The following is an 11712-nucleotide window of genomic DNA, read 5'->3' on the forward strand; positions in this document are numbered from 1 at the left end:
CAATAACCGCCTGCAATAAGGACAACTCGATAAGAACATAAAGTTCATATTCTTATGTTTTTTAGGATGTATAATAACTAATAACATACATTCTTTTAAATAAGAACGAACCTCTATAACCATATTCACATCTCTAAATTCCGAGTAATCTAATACGCCTTTAATCATCGATAAAGCTTTTTCAGCTTGTGCCTGTGCTAACCTCTTCCTTGCAACCAAACCTCGAACATTTCCTATCGAACAAAGTGTTATCACCGTAAGTTTTTCTAAAAAAATAAATCCTTTATATGACAAAGAATAAGCTACATTGAAGGTGGAAAAAAGCAGGTATTTGAAACGGGAGAATAAGATATAACACAATCAGTATACCTGACGTGTGAGGACCAAGCTCCGTTTCACCAATTTCTTGTAATGATCTTTGCTGAGCAAATAGGTATTTGAAACGGAATCTTTTAGAACAGAGAACATTGCATTTTCCGTGACAGCCCTGAATAAAAAGCGATGGAGTATATTCATGTTGAACTGATTGAAGAAATTATAATTGTAGCTGTGAATTGAGTTGAAAACATAATATTGTGTAATTTACATATATCAGGTAGTTTATAATGAAAGAAAGGACCCCATCCTCCCCACTTAAACGTATACTGGTGAATTTCACATACATCTCTCAATAATCAACTTTTTTTTTTTTTTTTCATATTAACTCCTTATCTACTTTTCTGAGTCTGACTATAGAAAGAGGCCAACAAAGTTCAAAAATAGATATCAAACCTCAAACTTCAAGAAGCCTTCAAGCACGTCTAACAGCAACGGACCACTATCCCCATTCCTGCTTATCTCATAACCATTTTTGTTACTAAAGTCCTTTAACTCTGCTTTCCAGGCATCCTTTTGCTGCAAATGGCAGGATTAAAAAAGAACCGCAATTGAACAAAACTAGAAAGTTGAAAGAATCGTGAATGATACTTAGCATAGATGATAAGAAAGAAAACTGTTACCACATTACACTCAGGCAAATCTCACCGGTTTCTCACACAGATTTTGATAATTTAACACATATTTTGTGTGGCGGTGGTATCACAAAAGAAAGTAGAATTAAAGGTGAAATTACAAAATTCATCAAATTTAAGCAAAAGTGAGTATAAATAGATCGGACGGAGCTCCGGCTGATATATTTACATACCGTTGACTGAGTTGAGCAACTGGAAGTGATGCCGGTGTGATCTTTACCTTCTTGCGTTGAAGAAAGATACTGGAGATAGAAAATGTGAGTTTTAGAGAGAGAAATTGATTGATGAAGATGATATGTTATATACTTAGAGACAGAATTTTGAATTTTGAATTTGGAGCCATAATACTGAATCGTCAGAGGTTTTGAAGTTTGAATTTTGAATCATCAGTGGTTTGATTATACTGGTTTGAATTTTGAATCATCAGTGTGGCTTGAATGGACAGTGGTTTTTTATTACAGAGGTTTTGAATGGGCACTGGTTTGATTGTGGGCCAGCTTTGAAATTTAAAGTCTTTATATATTAGCTTTTATGATGTAATAATGACATAAAAATGCCTTGTTGGACATGCTTTCCTGCTGACACATCAGCTTTTCTTATGTCACTTGGATTTGTTCTTTTATAGAAACTATAGATAGATAGATGTTTTTGTTAAACCTGAAGAATTTGGTTTATTATTTTATAATTTAAATAACCAAAGTTTTTTTATTTATATTTATGAGTTCTCATTCTCTAGATGTTCTAAATTTCCCTTTAAATTGTTATGAGAACTAGTGGGTTCCGTATGTGATGCATTTCGGGAAAATTTGAGTGTGTTTTACATCGTTTCAAAACTATAAAAACAAATACCAACATTGAGTTCCAATAAACCCAATATATAGGTGTATCATATGATTAAAAAAAACTCAACTTTGAACGTTGTATGACGTAACCCAAAAAAAAGTCGTTTTTATATTGATAAACAAAATAATAAAAAGTGGTATATTTTTAACTGTTTTATACACTGTTCAAGTTTTAATATTTATAAAATACTATTATACTACACTTCACGTTGGGTAAGTGCACCCATTGTTGGCGTAATACGGTAATGGTAAGATACCGATGTCATCCAAGGATACAACTGTGACAACCGGCAAAATTAATGGTAATTCCGTACAACTTAACAATTATTTATACATTTAATTGCGTTCAATTTGGCTTAATTAATGCGTAATTAGGTCATACAAGTCTAGCAATTGTAGGACATGTTTAAACATGACAATTGATATTGTTATTTTCATCCCGTCGCGAGAAAACAATTAATTATGTCCTAATATGTTGGCGAAAATACTGAAAACACTGTTCGCATCAGCGAATTCTGAAAACTGACTAAATGATCAACGAACGATATGGAAGGCATATCAACATTGAAACTTGAATAAAAACCCTAATTAGGGACATGAAATGCAATAAAAGTCTAACTTTTCGAAAAATGTCAAAACTATTAAATTGTCCGATCCGCAATAAACTGCAATAAATATAATTGCCCGTAACACTAAAATTCAACTTTTACAATGTCCATAAGGCTTGTAAATGATGTCCAACTCCTTAAATAAACCCCGGGATATCAATGGAATATCCAAAACATAGCTTCTAGTATTACGACGCATCTTTCACAAATTGTCCGGTTTCGAGCCGACGAACAAACTAGCGATATTTTTATTATCATAATACCTAGTTAACTAATTTAATAAACTAGTTAATACTAACACCCTAAATCATCATTAGTGGGCTAATGGTGTCACACCCCGAAATTATCAGAGCATTGGCGTGACTGGACTGGTATCTTCATTGCACAGCGGAAGCAAACAATCTAAGTCTTTTAGGAAATTGAACGCCACTAAGTACTCGACTCTTCATGGTTCTCCTATTCCAACCGTGCCTTGTCTTAGAAATGCAACCTGAGAAAGAACATGCGAAAAGTCAACATAAAGTTGAGCGAGTTCATTGTTTGTTTGTAAAAGATTTGAAGTAAATCTTTTTGAATAACCGGTTTTTGATGTTTTGTTGAGAAAATGTATTTAAAATCATTTTCTTATCGAGTTACTTGAAACTCTGAATGAAAACATAGTTTGTGTCACGTATAAATCAAGTTTTCATGTATAACTCAAGTATTCATGTGTACACCAAGTACTTTATGTATAATTCTAATCTTCTTGAGTACCCCACGTACTTCAAGTATAATTCAAGTTTTAGTATGGTATGAATTTCATGTAATTAAAGTGTTCCTGTAAATTTCAGGATTGTTAATGGGTTGCAAGGCCATTAACATGTGGCACGACATAGGAAGTCACCAAACCTTAGGCATTTAATTGGTATATTCTGAGACACAAAAGCACTACTCGATACTCGCCCTCACCGAGAGTGTGGCTGCCCGGCACCCGTTAGATCTAACCTTTTGTTCTGCGGTCTAGGTATATTGTTGATTAATGGTGCTTCTGTACCCTATTCGTGACACGATTTCTCGCATCATTTTTCATAGCGCATCCTACTTGGTTCTCGTTTCTCACCAAGCGCGCTTCCCGTATTCTTATATCACATCACACTCGGTACTCGTTTCTCACCAAGTGTGTTTTCTTGTATTCTTATATCGCAACACACTTGGTACTCGTTCTCACCAAGTGTGCTTTTTATATTTTCATACCATAACTCATGTATTTTTAAACTCTTGTCTTTGTATTTTCAAAAAAATACGCTTGTTTGGAAAACCGGTATAAATCATAAGCTTTTCGTAAACCATTTGTGTTCTTTTGTAACATGGTTTAAAAATATATAATCCTTGTATGCTTTGCAAAAAGTGCATGTCTTTCCACCCCGAAAACATTTATAAAATTGTAAAAAATGTGGGGTTATGAACTCACCATAATGCGTCCCGTGCCCATGCTAGCAAGTCAATGTTGGTGAAAAGAAATGATCCGACCTACCCATGCCCTATATCATAAAGGGGCACCTTAAGATCTAATAAAATAACCCTAGCATATGGGTTGGACATGTACCAAAAACACCCAACTAATTAGTTTTGAAATGTAACTCGTTCTTTTGTTTGGCCCGATAAATCGACCCATTGGTGATATTTTATCGACTTTTGAAAATATATAATTATGCCAATAGATGTAAATAATGTGTTAGCATTATTATCACTGTGACTGAAAATCCATGTAATGAACCATATTCGGGTAAAATGGAATATATATCTTCCGAATCGAATGGTAAGTAAATATACACAAAATCATATAAATAAAATTTTAGGATTTTCTAGCCTTCACAATTTATATATAAATATATAAAACCATAAAGATGCATCTCTTAATTTCCTGCATTTTTGAACTTACTAAAAATAATTTAGTAAATTATTTAGTAGTCTTGTAGAATTTATGAAGTACCATAAATATTTGTCCAGATATTCTTTTTAAGTTCACAAGTGTTCGAGATTAATTTAGTCCTTATTTGTTGTATAGCTAGACATACATTTTCAAAACCAAATAAGCATATACTTGTAACTCACAAGCACTAGATTATATATATGGCTTTATAAAGTCATTTCAAGTAAAACTAGTCCTTACTAAAAATTAACTTAAAATCCTTGAATGTGTGTATGAACATATCCTTAATATACCTTGTAAACATCACTGAATAAATCATGCAAGTCTTGTATCTTATGGCAAATCATGGATTCCCGATGCTTGTTGGTACATTCATAATTCAAAATATATATATATATATATATATATATATATATATATATATATATATATATATATATATATATAAAGAGACTCAGGTATATATATATAAAAAAAAAGTTCTATGATATAGTCTTGTTTACTTCCATGAACTATTTGATTGTATAACAACTTCCTAGGTGTTTTTGGAGCATGAATAATGTATGAAAAAGACTTAGGATATCATGGATTCAACTTACTATAAAAAAAACACGGTATAGGTGGGATGAGAACTTGAAGTAGAAAGCTAGAAACTTGGTGAATCCTGCACCCGAACCGCACTGCAGTTGACCATCTCTGACCTCCTTTGACCGGGTTTGACCACACCTGATCCCGCTGACCCGAACGAATGTGAAGCTGCCTTTGACTAGCGTTGACCTGGACCCCAAACCGGAGCCTGTAACACACGAACACGAGCCGGAGCCACGGCTGTCCCGAACCAGAACCGAGTCGAACCCGAAACCCGACAAACCGATCATCATCAGCGGACCTCAATAACGTCATCTAACAAAAGAAATGGAGATGCACGCGGGAGGAGGAGTCTTACCGTGAAATTTTGACGGATAATGTCATGGACTGCCGGATAAATGGACCGACCGGAGGTCCGAGTCTTTGTCCGTCAGATCTCTCTTTCTCTTCTCGCCTCTCTCATTTCTTCCGATCTTCGTCGCCGGAAAATGACCCGAGTAGCCGGTTAACCACCGGTTTCGCCGTCGGACCAGAGACGAGGGGGTGGGGGTGGGGGTGGGTGTTGCCTGGAAGAGGACTCGCCGGAAACACAGGGGTGCCGGCTACCGTCTACCGTCGCCGGTCCTCCTTGTGGTCATCAGTCTGCACTGAGATGGAGGGGAGGTGGGGTTCAGTTCCTGTGGTGTTATTTTGAGGATCAAAGAAATGAAGGGTTCTCATATGTGTGTGTATCTTGTACATATAATTTGTTTATTTTGAAATCGAGAGGGTGAGAGGGGATGAAAGGCCTGTTCTCTATTTGTGTGTGTGTGTAACCGAGAAGGAGAGGGCAGACTTTTAAGTCTGTGGGTTCTTGTGTGAGTGTATGTGTTGTGAATGAAAGATGATACACCCCTTATTTATAGAGATAACAGATATCTTACAAATCTTGTGTGTTCTAAACTTTTGAGACAACAATCTTTTGTCAAGATTTTGCTTAGATTTTGACAAGATTTTCTTTTTCTAAGATCTTGAAGAGATTTTGGATAGATTTACAAGAAGAGTCTTGTAGAAAAAAAAATCTAATATATTATATGTAGGTTTAGGCTTGTGTGTTTTGGGCTTGGGCCCAGGGCCCACAAGCCCATCTCATGTGTGAGCGGCCCGTAATTCCTACGAGACCCGATATCGCGACCCAAACTCCATGAGCATAAAATATTCGTGTAACATCCATATTTGTCGGCGTCGTCAGTACTTTGTACGGTATCGGTCCGTTGCCGCGTAATATTAAGTATATTTTCTGTAAATCACCACACGCGCACTATATAGCTGAACAAACGTCCCGGGGCACTTGAAGGGCCTGGTTAGCGTCGTAAACACTATTTATTATCGTGTTAGTCGCCTGTTAATCACGTAATTAAGGGCGTAAATTACCGGTTGTCACAGTCTCCCCCTGTTAATAAAATTTCGTCCTCGAAATTTACACTACGTTAACTCCTTAGAGTTACATTATGCGTAGAAAATGTGAATAGTACTAAACTGAACGATCATGAAATCAAATCATGACTTATTCAAATGATGTGAATTCAAGGATGTATCACAAGATGTAAATGAATTCTAGAAATGATTGTACCCAATCAATGAATTTAGATTTCAACAAGCTCAAATGTACTAGTTTGCATTAAACGCTCGATCATGATCAGCCCAAGCTGAAAGTTCTACTGACGCCACAAGGTGTCGTAGTGAATGAAATAATTCAAATATGGCGGTGATCGAACAAGTATCACCTGTGTTTTGCATAAAACGCTCAATCATGATTAGCCCAAGCTACAAGTCTGTACTGACATCACAAGGTGTCGAAATCAACAAACGACTTAATGGAGTCGTAGATCAAACAAATCTACTACGACTCAGAGCAATGAAATGCTTGTTAAAACGAATTCGAATATGATGTTCTCAATACATCATATGATGTCTTGAATTGAATATGTGAAATGAACAAGTTCAAACAATTGAATTTGACTTTGGCGCAAGCCGACAATAATTGCATGTATTGACAAGAAAACTTTCGGCATGGTCACCACGAAAACCATGTATGTAACTTGAAAGGAAAAGGGATTTCAAGAAAACGTGTTGACCTGATAACGAAGAAGCCAACAATTACAATGATGCAGGTCATTCGAATCACAAATCAACAATTAGATTTAGCGAAACAATATTTGAGCTTCAATGAAACGCTTTATTCGAAACGAAACCACATGCGTAACAAACGATGCATGCGTAACATATGAATTTTCAAGAAACGAAGCAAATGGGTATTCGCTATACTGGAAGAAATGATCATGACACAATGACCATCAAGAGGAGTAGAGATTCTAAAATCTACTCAGTAAGTGTGAAAGTCGAAATTTCAATAAAAGAAATTTAAGGACTTTACCTGGGGTTGCATGTGACGACCAGTTGTTAGGTGACATTACCATGGAGTCAAACATAGCGTACTTGTCATTATTCGGATAGGGGGGATACGGTGACTTGCGTCTTTTCCTTAGCATGACTCGTGTCGTTTGCAGGATCGCGTGCCAAACCGCCGCTTCCTGATCGATAGTTTTCGTGCTGACAGTATCTAGCGTCGTTGCTGAATTACGCCATCGTATCCTTTCTAAGGCATCGCCTTGATAGTCGTATGTGACATACTTCAACCTCCATTGATCGAGTTTTCGTGTAATTTTGCACGCTCGTGCTTCGTTTTGCGTAGGTTACCTGCTCGGCTAAATAGCATAGATGACATAAAAATGACGTTTGTCCGAGTTAATAAACGTGGTACCTACGTGGTGACCTTTAATGAACTTCTACATGAGTTTCCGGAGGTCTTAAATGCATGTTTCTTAAATTCTCAGAGTTTTGTGTACTGTATGCGACTGTTTTGTGTACCGTGTGTAAAACACCACTTTAGCGTATGTTTGAAAACAAAATCTTGACTGTTTGTTTTTCGGCAACGGTTGGAGACCATATTCGAGTACTATGCTTTCTGTATGCATTCAGGTTTTAATATTCTAAGTTCCCAGAGGATAGTGAGGTTAGAGCCTAGGTATTCCTACGGAAAACCCTGTTCGCTGTAACCTATAGCTCTGATACCAATCTGTCACACCCCGAAATTATCAGAGCATTGGCGTGACTGGACTGGTATCTTCATTGCACAGCGGAAGCAAACAATCTAAGTCTTTTAGGAAATTGAACGCCACTAAGTACTCGACTCTTCATGGTTCTCCTATTCCAACCGTGCCTTGTCTTAGAAATGCAACCTGAGAAAGAACATGCGAAAAGTCAACATAAAGTTGAGCGAGTTCATTGTTTGTTTGTAAAAGATTTGAAGTAAATCTTTTTGAATAACCGGTTTTTGATGTTTTATTGAGAAAATGTATTTAAAATCATTTTCTTATCGAGTTACTTGAAACTCTGAATGAAAACATAGTTTGTGTCACGTATAAATCAAGTTTTCATGTATAACTCAAGTATTCATGTGTACACCAAGTACTTTATGTATAATTCTAATCTTCTTGAGTACCCCACGTACTTCAAGTATAATTCAAGTTTTAGTATGGTATGAATTTCATGTAATTAAAGTGTTCCTGTAAATTTCAGGATTGTTAATGGGTTGCAAGGCCATTAACATGTGGCACGACATAGGAAGTCACCAAACCTTAGGCATTTAATTGGTATATTCTGAGACACAAAAGCACTACTCGATACTCGCCCTCACCGAGAGTGTGGCTGCCCGGCACCCGTTAGATCTAACCTTTTGTTCTGCGGTCTAGGTATATTGTTGATTAATGGTGCTTCTGTACCCTATTCGTGACACGATTTCTCGCATCATTTTTCATAGCGCATCCTACTTGGTTCTCGTTTCTCACCAAGCGCGCTTCCCGTATTCTTATATCACATCACACTCGGTACTCGTTTCTCACCAAGTGTGTTTTCTTGTATTCTTATATCGCAACACACTTGGTACTCGTTCTCACCAAGTGTGCTTTTTATATTTTCATACCATAACTCATGTATTTTTAAACTCTTGTCTTTGTATTTTCAAAAAAATACGCTTGTTTGGAAAACCGGTATAAATCATAAGCTTTTCGTAAACCATTTGTGTTCTTTTGTAACATGGTTTAAAAATATATAATCCTTGTATGCTTTGCAAAAAGTGCATGTCTTTCCACCCCGAAAACATTTATAAAATTGTAAAAAATGTGGGGTTATGAACTCACCATAATGCGTCCCGTGCCCATGCTAGCAAGTCAATGTTGGTGAAAAGAAATGATCCGACCTACCCATGCCCTATATCATAAAGGGGCACCTTAAGATCTAATAAAATAACCCTAGCATATGGGTTGGACATGTACCAAAAACACCCAACTAATTAGTTTTGAAATGTAACTCGTTCTTTTGTTTGGCCCGATAAATCGACCCATTGGTGATATTTTATCGACTTTTGAAAATATATAATTATGCCAATAGATGTAAATAATGTGTTAGCATTATTATCACTGTGACTGAAAATCCATGTAATGAACCATATTCGGGTAAAATGGAATATATATCTTCCGAATCGAATGGTAAGTAAATATACACAAAATCATATAAATAAAATTTTAGGATTTTCTAGCCTTCACAATTTATATATAAATATATAAAACCATAAAGATGCATCTCTTAATTTCCTGCATTTTTGAACTTACTAAAAATAATTTAGTAAATTATTTAGTAGTCTTGTAGAATTTATGAAGTACCATAAATATTTGTCCAGATATTCTTTTTAAGTTCACAAGTGTTCGAGATTAATTTAGTCCTTATTTGTTGTATAGCTAGACATACATTTTCAAAACCAAATAAGCATATACTTGTAACTCACAAGCACTAGATTATATATATGGCTTTATAAAGTCATTTCAAGTAAAACTAGTCCTTACTAAAAATTAACTTAAAATCCTTGAATGTGTGTATGAACATATCCTTAATATACCTTGTAAACATCACTGAATAAATCATGCAAGTCTTGTATCTTATGGCAAATCATGGATTCCCGATGCTTGTTGGTACATTCATAATTCAAAATATATATATATATATATATATATATATATATATATATATATATATATATATAAAGAGACTCAGGTATATATATATAAAAAAAAGTTCTATGATATAGTCTTGTTTACTTCCATGAACTATTTGATTGTATAACAACTTCCTAGGTGTTTTTGGAGCATGAATAATGTATGAAAAAGACTTAGGATATCATGGATTCAACTTACTATAAAAAAAACACGGTATAGGTGGGATGAGAACTTGAAGTAGAAAGCTAGAAACTTGGTGAATCCTGCACCCGAACCGCACTGCAGTTGACCATCTCTGACCTCCTTTGACCGGGTTTGACCACACCTGATCCCGCTGACCCGAACGAATGTGAAGCTGCCTTTGACTAGCGTTGACCTGGACCCCAAACCGGAGCCTGTAACACACGAACACGAGCCGGAGCCACGGCTGTCCCGAACCAGAACCGAGTCGAACCCGAAACCCGACAAACCGATCATCATCAGCGGACCTCAATAACGTCATCTAACAAAAGAAATGGAGATGCACGCGGGAGGAGGAGTCTTACCGTGAAATTTTGACGGATAATGTCATGGACTGCCGGATAAATGGACCGACCGGAGGTCCGAGTCTTTGTCCGTCAGATCTCTCTTTCTCTTCTCGCCTCTCTCATTTCTTCCGATCTTCGTCGCCGGAAAATGACCCGAGTAGCCGGTTAACCACCGGTTTCGCCGTCGGACCAGAGACGAGGGGGTGGGGGTGGGTGTTGCCTGGAAGAGGACTCGCCGGAAACACAGGGGTGCCGGCTACCGTCTACCGTCGCCGGTCCTCCTTGTGGTCATCAGTCTGCACTGAGATGGAGGGGAGGTGGGGTTCAGTTCCTGTGGTGTTATTTTGAGGATCAAAGAAATGAAGGGTTCTCATATGTGTGTGTATCTTGTACATATAATTTGTTTATTTTGAAATCGAGAGGGTGAGAGGGGATGAAAGGCCTGTTCTCTATTTGTGTGTGTGTGTAACCGAGAAGGAGAGGGCAGACTTTTAAGTCTGTGGGTTCTTGTGTGAGTGTATGTGTTGTGAATGAAAGATGATACACCCCTTATTTATAGAGATAACAGATATCTTACAAATCTTGTGTGTTCTAAACTTTTGAGACAACAATCTTTTGTCAAGATTTTGCTTAGATTTTGACAAGATTTTCTTTTTCTAAGATCTTGAAGAGATTTTGGATAGATTTACAAGAAGAGTCTTGTAGAAAAAAAAAATCTAATATATTATATGTAGGTTTAGGCTTGTGTGTTTTGGGCTTGGGCCCAGGGCCCACAAGCCCATCTCATGTGTGAGCGGCCCGTAATTCCTACGAGACCCGATATCGCGACCCAAACTCCATGAGCATAAAATATTCGTGTAACATCCATATTTGTCGGCGTCGTCAGTACTTTGTACGGTATCGGTCCGTTGCCGCGTAATATTAAGTAGATTTTCTGTAAATCACCACACGCGCACTATATAGCTGAACAAACGTCCCGGGGCACTTGAAGGGCCTGGTTAGCGTCGTAAACACTATTTATTATCGTGTTAGTCGCCTGTTAATCACGTAATTAAGGGCGTAAATTACCGGTTGTCACAAATGGTTCAAGAATACTACTAAATACCTAAACATGTAAATATAACATAGGGTA

At 36.8% G+C, this 11712-nt stretch overlaps 2 long non-coding RNA genes across 4 annotated transcripts; both read right to left on the reverse strand.

Moving 5' to 3' along the window:
* Nucleotides 1–2513: 2513 nt before the first annotated feature.
* Nucleotides 2514–8127, reverse strand: LOC118479315. Of its 2 annotated transcripts, XR_004885958.1 has the most exons (4): nt 5319–8127; nt 4972–5200; nt 3911–3980; nt 2514–2950 (listed from the first exon to the last, which is right to left on the reverse strand). It is a non-coding gene; the product is annotated as an uncharacterized LOC118479315 (long non-coding RNA). The 2 variants fall into 2 exon arrangements; XR_002582432.2 differs by having other exon boundaries at nt 4972–8127.
* A 10-nt stretch (nt 8128–8137) lies between these two features.
* LOC110921493 lies at nt 8138–11273 on the reverse strand. 2 transcript variants are annotated; one of them, XR_004885959.1, is made up of 4 exons: nt 10599–11266; nt 10252–10480; nt 9202–9271; nt 8138–8241 (listed from the first exon to the last, which is right to left on the reverse strand). It is a non-coding gene; the product is annotated as an uncharacterized LOC110921493 (long non-coding RNA). The 2 variants fall into 2 exon arrangements; XR_002582433.2 differs by having other exon boundaries at nt 8190–8241; nt 10252–11273.
* Nucleotides 11274–11712: the final 439 nt, after the last annotated feature.

This window comes from Helianthus annuus, chromosome 17 (assembly GCF_002127325.2).
Source record: "Helianthus annuus cultivar XRQ/B chromosome 17, HanXRQr2.0-SUNRISE, whole genome shotgun sequence".
NCBI classification, from domain to species: Eukaryota; Viridiplantae; Streptophyta; class Magnoliopsida; order Asterales; family Asteraceae; genus Helianthus; species Helianthus annuus.